A 9,401-nucleotide genomic window follows, 5' to 3' on the forward strand; every position below is an offset into this window, starting at 1 on the left:
CTTAGCAATTATTTGAACATTTATTGTAAGATTGAGCGTAATACTTTTTGTATATTTTAAGTTTAAATGTAATTGAAAATATGTGTTTCTTTGTTACGAGTAGGGGTGTTCAAAAAAACCCGACCCGATTTCCCGATGACCCGGTAAATACCCGATGGGAAATTTGGGGAAAAAAAACTGTTTTTTGGGGACGGGTACCCGACCCGGGAAAAATGCATGTTTTCCGGGTCGGGACATGGGCCGCCCTGTATGTTAGACGGGTACCCGCTGACGCGGTAAGTTTAAATTTTTTTTAAAAAAAAAAAATATAAATACAGCTTGCTAGGGTTTTTTGCATTTCACTTAGCACTATTAGCAGCCACCTTCTTCTCTCTCCTTCATCCCCCCTATCTCTCTCCTCCATCTTCTATGTCCTGTACTCCTGTGTCTATTCCTCTCTCTTCGTCCCTCTCCTTCGTCTCCCTTCATCTCTGTCCCTCTCCTTTGTGTCTCTCTTTCTCCGTTCCCATCTCTCTCTCCGTCACCCTTTCTTCGTCCAGCAGATCGAAGCAACAACAACCCCAACAACAACAATAATTCATAGCAAATGGAAGCAACTTTGTGGCAGGTGCAGTGATGTGCTTGCTTCGGTAAGGTGGCTGCTCAATGGTCATGACTTCTCATGCTCAGATCTACAAGTTTTCAATATATTGATGGAGTATACTTGTTAATTAGAGATGAATATGTTTACCCAATTTAGTCTAGGTTTTAGTGTTTTACAATTCAATTAGTAGTAACTTAATTTTCATTGTGTTTTGATTAGTATATTCAATTATTCATCAATATATAGATTTGATATTGTGGGGGTTTTAGTGTTTTACGTACAATTCAATTAGTAGTAATTAATTTTTGGTTTTATTCTACAAATTGTATATTGAATGAATTCTTTTCATCTAAATCCCCATAATCAATTTTTTTTTTTTTTTTTACTCGGGCGAGGGCATTTCTACTTCACTCTGCTCTTTTTATGATATGTAAATTAGTAAATACAATTATTTGATTACAGAATTAAGGATGAAGATTATTGTCTTTGATATGTTATTCTACTGGATTATTTTCATTTCATGAATTTTTTTATCAAAAAAATAAAAATAAAATAAAAAAGATCCGGGTACCCTATGTTCCGACCCGAATATCTCGGGTACCCGAGTTCCCGAGATATTCAGGTCGAGACATGAGACAAATTAACAAGTACCCGAAACTCCGGGTACCCGGGTACCCGGATTTGAACACCCCTAGTTACGAGCATGTATCTACACTCTTTAAAAAGAGAGAAATTCATGGAACTGTTCCTTATGAACAGTAGGACAGTGTCCTTCCGGAATTACCCTCGGCTTGAGATGCTATTTGCGGTCTTGCCACTGAATATTGACTCTTCCTTTCTTTGTTTTTCCTGTTTTTCCTCTTATTTTGTCGTTGATTTCCCCCTTTTCCTTTTAAGCATACTCTTAGTGAGCCTCCTCCATCGAAGCGTACCTCTGAGTTCTCCATTGAAGCGGCTTCTGATATGTCTATTTATTTTCCGTCGAACACCGCTACTGAGGTAAAGATATTTTCTCATCTTTTCTTTGTGTAATAGTCGAACATCAATTTCACAATCTAGGGTTTTTTGGTACCAACAATATCTATTTTTCGCCTTGCTTTAAGGTTTTTTTCCCATCAATTAGGCGCAAATTAATTGATCCTACCAAAAAAATCTGATAATTTCCAGAAACCTTTGCCAATTAGGGAGGAACTTCGAACCAGAAAACAAGAAAAATCCCTCATTTTTAGGGAGAGAAAGAGAGCTAATTAGCTTAGCAAACCTACAAAAATGGTGATTGCTACGCGTTAATCTTCATTGTTCAAGACTCTTCTTAATCCTAAGAAGAATGTCTTGGCTGCTATGCACAAAAGTTCCGTCGACCACCATCTTCGCAAATATGGTTTGGTTCCTCTTTCTCTCTCCTCTTTTTTGATTGATTTTGACCTAATTCTTCTGATTGATTTTTATAGCAATTATGTGTTTTTTGATGGAGTGAAATTGGGTAATTTTGTTTTGCTTTTGAATCTCGGTGTCCTGTTGGTTTAATTATTTTTTGCATGTGATGTTAGTGAGTTTGATTGGTTTCGTTTGCTGCTTGAATTCGTTAGGTGAGCTTGATTGGGTTCACTAACTCACTAACAAAGTATTATGTTAAAATTTGTCGGGGACAACATCACAACCGCCTGATTGTGTTATAAAGTGAGTAACTGATTTATTTGAATATTTTTGGGGATATGAAGCTAAGCTTTAGAAACCAGCCCTTAGAAAAGAAGCTGAAAAATATCTACAGAGTATGGGCATAATGTGACTTTTATTTGGAGGTTCCTATCTCAGTTATGGGCAGTGGTACAGAAAATTTCATCATTATGGTCCACTAGATCTTGAGGAAGATTTCTTTATGCTAAGCCCTATTTCAGGTTTGAAATTTATCAAATTCATGTTGTTGGTAGAGCGATGGGCTATTTAAGGGAGCTTTTAAGCTATTTAGCTTAATCTCCCATTTTTCTTCTGTTTTATTTTTCCTTGTGATAATACACATGGTTGTGAATACCTTTCTTTAAGCATACAATTTATAATCGGAAGTTCGGAACAACTCTTGATTGGCACTAAAGAGGTATCAACTAAACACCTATGTAATTGGTATTTTAGTTTTTCCTTATTTTGCATGCGTTTGCTTCAAGTGTATGATATCTGATCTTTACAAGCATATTGTGATTTATGTGCATGGTTGATGTATGAATTACTCCTTTTCTGACAATTTACTTTTTACTCGTATATCGATAAGCTTATGTTGGAGTTGTTCTCACATTTCTGTTTGTTACTTGCCATTTTAAGATTTGGATCCTTTATATAGTGATAAATGCCTTAATTTAAGGATTTAGTTTGTGTAACTGTTATCATATTATGATAAACTCTCTTTGCTTGTGCATGAGTGTGTGTGACATACAGTTTATGTTCTAGCTTATGTGCCTAACTTTATTTACCCCTATAGCCCTAATGGTTTCTTTGAGTGTGTGCTCTAACATTTGGGATTAGAGATGTTGACGATTTTGAACATAATATTACTTGATTCCCATTGTTCTCTTTTGATAATTGAGGTAGAATTTGTATCTTTATTAACAATTCAGTTATCTTTATGTTCATTCATTCATTTGGGATTAGAGAATTTGTAGGAGCAATTACTTAAATAATCTGTATCTTCATTGTTGGCTAATAGTTAGGATGTACATACTGTGGATTACATATGCTCGGCAATACTAGAAGTTGGGCAAACAAACAAACTAGGTAGCGTAAGGTTGTCTTCCTATGTTAAATTAACTGGGGTCTTAGGTTATGAATTAGTTTGTGAAAATTAGAGTATCTTCCCAAAGACTGTCACATTTCTCTACAATCTTTTTTTGTTACAATTAGTGAGTCTTGACCGTCTAAGTCAAGTGGTTGTTTGGTTCGACTCCTTGAATCTACATTTCCTGTACTTTGTTGTTATGCCAGTCAACCAACTACGAGTAATTCCTAAGATATATTGGAAGTCAACTAAAGAGCTACAAGCCTACAAGTACAAAAGTTGACTACTTAGACTATTAGATATGATGTTTCTAAATGCAATTGCTATGGTAGAAAGATATACAATGTACTTGCAACATGTCCTTTTCTTAAATTGTACTTTGTCTACAACAATAGTTTCCTCTTAAATATACTTTTGGTTTGAAAAATAATGTAATGTATACATTTAGGTCTTAAAAATCCCGTTTCATTTTTGTTATAAACATTTTAAAAAGATTCTACTATGATTGTTATATTGATTTTGTCTTCCAAAAAAAAAATGTTCTTGGTATTTTGAATCTGATATATTAACCTTTTCCTCTTCTTGCTTTCTCGTTTGTTCGTCAATTTTGTGCAATTTTCACTCTCTATGTTGCTCTCTTATTTATTTGATATTTTGATATGACTCAAAATTGTGGTTCCAAGAATTGTTTGCATTTTTACTCTTGCCGTCTTGAATGCCTCTTTTGTCCCCTCTGAAAAAGTAACCCTATGAGTGATGAGATACTTATTACTTAATCCTTCTAAATTTCTTGCCTATACTCAATTTGCTTTGCATCTCATGGTTAATGTTATGCCAATCTATATTTGTTGATGTTCAAGCTTTGATCACTTAACTTATTTTATCATGCATCTGATCATACTTTGTTTATGGTCTCAAGTAGCGAACCTGGGATGCTTGAATCTGTTGTTGTGATTAGACTTTGTAGCATAGTGTGTTTAAGAATGAGGGACAGAGGGAGAGGGAAGAAAGAGTGAGAAAGGAGAGGGGTTAGAGGGGGTGATAGGGATGGGAGGGATAGGGATTTCTATAACCCTTTTATAAGTTGAGAATTATTGTTATGAATTTGCAAATTTCATTAATTCAATTACCAATAAATTTTGGTGGATTGGTGTATTCATTTGAGTATGTTTTGTGTCATTGAAAATAGGGAATTATTGCAACTATAAGCTGGGAGCAGTGTCAAATTTAGGAATTATTGCAACTATAAGCTGGGAGCAGTGTCAAATTTAGGAAGCTGCTTTCTGAAGGGTAACAATGATTGTGATTTGTTTTGTTATTAGTTATTAAAGAGTAAATTTTCGGAATTGATGAACCAAGGACTATGTAATGAGGAATAGAGAAGGAATTCATTTTATTTTTAATTATTTTTGTTGCAATTGGTTTTTAAAGTAGAACTTAAAAGTGTCAAGGTAATGTTGAATTATCTTTGGTATATCTGAAATTTCTCCCCCTTTTTCTATGATCTAGATTTTAATTTTTTTAGGTGTTGGGTTTTAAAGTTCTTTTGGTTTTTCTGCCTTTTTTTTTTTTCTTATATTTTTATTTGGGGTTGTTTAATTCTGCAATTTCCCATCATTTTGTACCAACTACCAACTATTAATTTTGTTATAAGTTTCAGTATTTAATTTTCTGAATTCTGGATTTCTGGTAATTATACTTATGTTTTTCCCACCAATTTGCTCGTAAGACATTTTTTATCCAAAAAAAATTTCTGCATGTTTCTAGAATTACTGCTTTCCATGGATTTTATTTAGTATGGTGTGATTTTTGTTTCAATTGTTAGTAATTATCAGAAAGTATTACACTATTACTTGATTCAATTTCTGTTGTTTTAATTTGTATTTATTGTTATTAATCTTATCATAAGATGATGTGTGGTTTTGAATTTTGATTTTTTTCAATATTATTATTTGTTTCCTGATTATTTTTTTATCAGAAGATGATCAACAGAGAATGCAAGTAGAATTTTAAAAGCATTTTACAGTATCTCTGTAGTAGATCAAAGTAGTATTTTCACATCTAATAATTGGTGTTTGTGCAGGCTGACTGTCTTGCAGCTACTGCACTTCAGCTCCTATTAAAGCTGAAGAGGAATTAGAAGATTGTGTACAATTTAGATGATGTTTGATGTCAAATTGCCAAGTAAGACTATGACAAGTATAATTTTAGCAAGGCTGGCTCAGATGGTCTATTATCAACTACTGTATTATCATTTATTCATGGAATATAATTTTGGGTTTTGAATCTTTTGATTCGAGGCATTATGTATTGAACCTTTTTACTTGCTATTGAAATGAAGGGAGTTGTTGGGCATTCTCCACAATTGCTGCTGTGGAGGGAATTAACCAGATCGTTATTGAGGATCTGTTATTGTCTGAGCAGGAACTTGTACATTGTGATGCAATTTACAATTTTGGATGTGATGGTGAACTTATGGGCTACGCATTTGAATTCATCGATAACAATGGGGTGGCATTGATACTGATGAAAACTATCCCTACAAAGGAACAAACAGCAAATGTGATCAGTACAGGGTATGTATTGTCTTATACTTCAATTAAGAACACTGAATATACCTTCCATGTATCCGATACAAGATCGACACACATATTGACACTCTTTTTTTCTTCCATTCTTGCAGAAGAATGCCAAGGTTGTTACAATTGATGGGTATGAAGATGTCCCTAAAAATGATGAAAAAGCATTGCAGAAGGAAGTTGCTCATCAACCCGTTAGTGTTGCCATTTAAGCTGGTGGCAATTCCTTCCCGTTTGATCAATCGGTATGCATTTCCCTTTGCCATCCCTTTTTCTCCTTGGAAGTGAACTGTTTGTTGATTGTTCTGCTCCTGAAGAAATGTGAATGACCAATGTTTAAATCAAATGCAGGGTGCTTTTACCGGAAGATGTGGAGCAGATTTGGATCATGGTCTTATGGCGGTTGGTTATGGCTCTGACAACGGGAAGGACTACTGGATCGTGAGGAATTTATGTGGTGCTGGTTGGGGAAATAGTTAAAAAAAAATAAGAATGAAGAGGAATGTGGAGCACTTGAAAACTGGTAAATGTGGTATTGTCGTGGATCCATCATACCCAGTCAAGACCAGCGAGAACCTCCCCTAACCCAGGTCCCACTCCTCCATCTCCCTCTTCTCCCCCTTTAGAGGATGTAACTTGTGATCCTTACTACTCATGCCCTTCTGCAACCACCTGCTGCCGTGACTACAAATATGGCCTTTACTGCTTCGCTTGGGGTTGCTGCCCATTGGAGGCTGATGTCTGCTGTGCTGACTACTCTAGCTGCTGCCCTCATGACTATCCCGTCTGCAAAAGGAGAGATGTAGAAGAGAAATAAGATTGAGAAAGGTTAGGATCAGAATAGAGAAATGAATAGTGAAAGGATAGAATGATAGAGATAGATGAATAGAGAGAGAAAAGAGAAATTAGATAGAGGATAGAGAAATGAGATAAAGTGAGAGGATTGAAAAGAGAAATGAGATCCATCCAGGTGTGCTTTCAACATATTTAGATGCATTTGCAAGCAAGTTGGAGGTTCGTGTGAAGATTCTCCAAAAATATAGATTTGCAACTTTTCAAGTTATGGAGATAGATTGATGAAGTGAGAGTTCGATGTATGTGCTTCAACATATTTTAGGTAGATGAATCAATGATTCATGAAATTGCATATTTTCACATAAACCATGTTATGGTGTTTTAAATTTTTATTTAGTTTATCTTTTTTATTTTGAGTAACCTATTATGGTCCTAACACTTCCTTCGTTTCTTTTTAGTTGACACGTTTCTTTAGTCACGTTTGCCGATGCACAAATTCAACTGTTAATATCTTTAATTGACGAGAAGCAAAAATTATAAAAAGTTGATGTTTTGAAAATATATAATGTGAAGACTCTAACAAGACTCTACATGATTATAATCTTCATTACGTATAAATCACAAAACATGGTAAAAAAATTGTATGAATAGTGCTAAAGTCAAAACGTGTCAACTAAAAAAAACGGAGGTAGTATTATATTTGTTCTGATTTGTGTACATTGCCTCTATTAAGGTGATGTAGTAAAGACAAGATTTGAAATGGTTGGATTTGTTTGATGTGAAATTAATTATTTTAGGACTATTTAGGACTATAATTAAGAAACAATGACCTTACAAAAACACAATAAGAGCGCGCGCGCGCGCACAGAGAGAGAGAGAGAGAGAGAGAGATCACTTAAAATACATGATTAGCTTCGGGAAAAGTTTACTGAAATGCTTAAGAAATAGATAGAACAATTAAGAAAATTATAGCAATTATTTAAAAATACAAATTCTTTCCCAAAAAAAAGAAAAAAAATTTTAAAATACAAATTACCACCTTATCATATACATTCTTTACCCAGTAGCTATAATAAACTTTTTGAAATTGTCTATATATTATTCTACACTTTTCTGTCAACCTGTATTTTTGCCAAAGCATAAATGAATAACATCACATAAATTCAAAATTCGTGACAAGTAAATGACTAATCAAATTTAGCATACTTTAGGTTACTTTTTTCTAATATGATGATTTAAGTTGCTTCTTTTTAATACAATGATTTAAGTTACATTATTCTAATATGATAATTTAACTTTTAATGTTTTCCTTTGACATTGACTTTAATAATTTAAATGCATACAAAATTAGACGCTACGCAAACATAATTAACATGTAACAATACCACCATATACATAATTTACGAATTATTATCACCACCATTGGGGGACCGCGTGCGCAGCGCGCGGGGCCACAACTAGTCATTTAAAATATGTATACATTTGAATGTCCATCAAAATTGAAATAGCAATACTATCAAAATAAAATTGCACGTTTATATGTACGAAAATGAACATTTACGGTGTATCAATATCACAATGTATATTTATTAAATGAATTGATCATGTATCAATATGTAAATGAACATGTATCAATATGAACATGAACATTAATGATTTTGAGAATGAATATTAAGATAAGTGTTGGCATGACTCTAACCTAGTTTCAACCCAGTTTCATCTTAAACTATCTTTTTACTCAGCCATATGAAAATATTCACAAGCAATGTTTTAGGACACTACTCTTCCCACTAAGGTATCGGTCCTAAATTTACCCATTCTATATTATTGTTCGGGGCAGTCAAAAGACTATCACGAAGTTGCTTTGAACATTTAGTTTTATGTTTATGAACATATTGGTTTTCTAATATATATGAGCATTGAATTTTGTATTATTGATCATTCACGCCAGGTTTACCTTTCATAAGGAACAGCAATCAATAATAGAAATATCATATGCATGCTCAAAATGTTTTGTATCATCTAGCCACCAATAATTAGAATGAATTCATAAATTAGAAATAAGCATTTATTTAGCTTCCAAAATGTAAATTAAAACTTGTCTTTCAAATTAAAATGAACATTGTCTCTTATATTTAATTCTTGGTATTAATATTCAAAGAATGTTTTACATTATAAAGATGAACAATTATTAAACTCGAATGAATATTTTTTAATGTGCAATTGAACATTTAATTACATTATATAAAAATCTATCAAACTAATTTAATTATGTGCATATATGTGTGAATGAACATTTACCAATATGTAAATGAACATATATAAATACAAATATGAACAAAATATCAAAATAAATATGAACTTCAATTACCATTAATTTCTATACTAATATACAAAGGCAAAAGCTAATGAGCGCCCCGGGGCGTTAGATAAGATAATTAAAGTGCAAATATTAGAGTAAAATTAACATTAATTACACCGAACGACGCGTGATTTTGTCATGAATTCCTAACTTAATACCCTTTCAACCAATATAATTACTCCTTATCTAACGCCCCGGGGCGCTCGTTAGCAAGATCCTTTCCCAATATATACTTTGACCTCTTCAACTTTCTTATATAAATATCATTTATAGTAAGAGATCGATTTTTTTTATTAAAAAAGTTAATAATCATTT

At 33.2% G+C, this 9,401-nt stretch overlaps 1 pseudogene across 1 annotated transcript; it reads left to right on the forward strand.

Moving 5' to 3' along the window:
• The first annotated feature begins 1,734 nt into the window (after nt 1-1,734).
• LOC145558574 (oryzain alpha chain-like) lies at nt 1,735-7,144 on the forward strand (annotated as a pseudogene). The gene is made up of 5 exons (XR_014092552.1): nt 1,735-1,964; nt 4,540-5,534; nt 5,692-5,926; nt 6,034-6,174; nt 6,281-7,144. The product of XR_014092552.1 is annotated as an oryzain alpha chain-like (transcript).
• Nucleotides 7,145-9,401: the final 2,257 nt, after the last annotated feature.

Source organism: Chenopodium album, chromosome 9 (assembly GCF_948465745.1).
Source record: "Chenopodium album chromosome 9, dcCheAlbu1.1, whole genome shotgun sequence".
In the NCBI taxonomy this organism is placed as follows: domain Eukaryota; kingdom Viridiplantae; phylum Streptophyta; class Magnoliopsida; order Caryophyllales; family Amaranthaceae; genus Chenopodium; species Chenopodium album.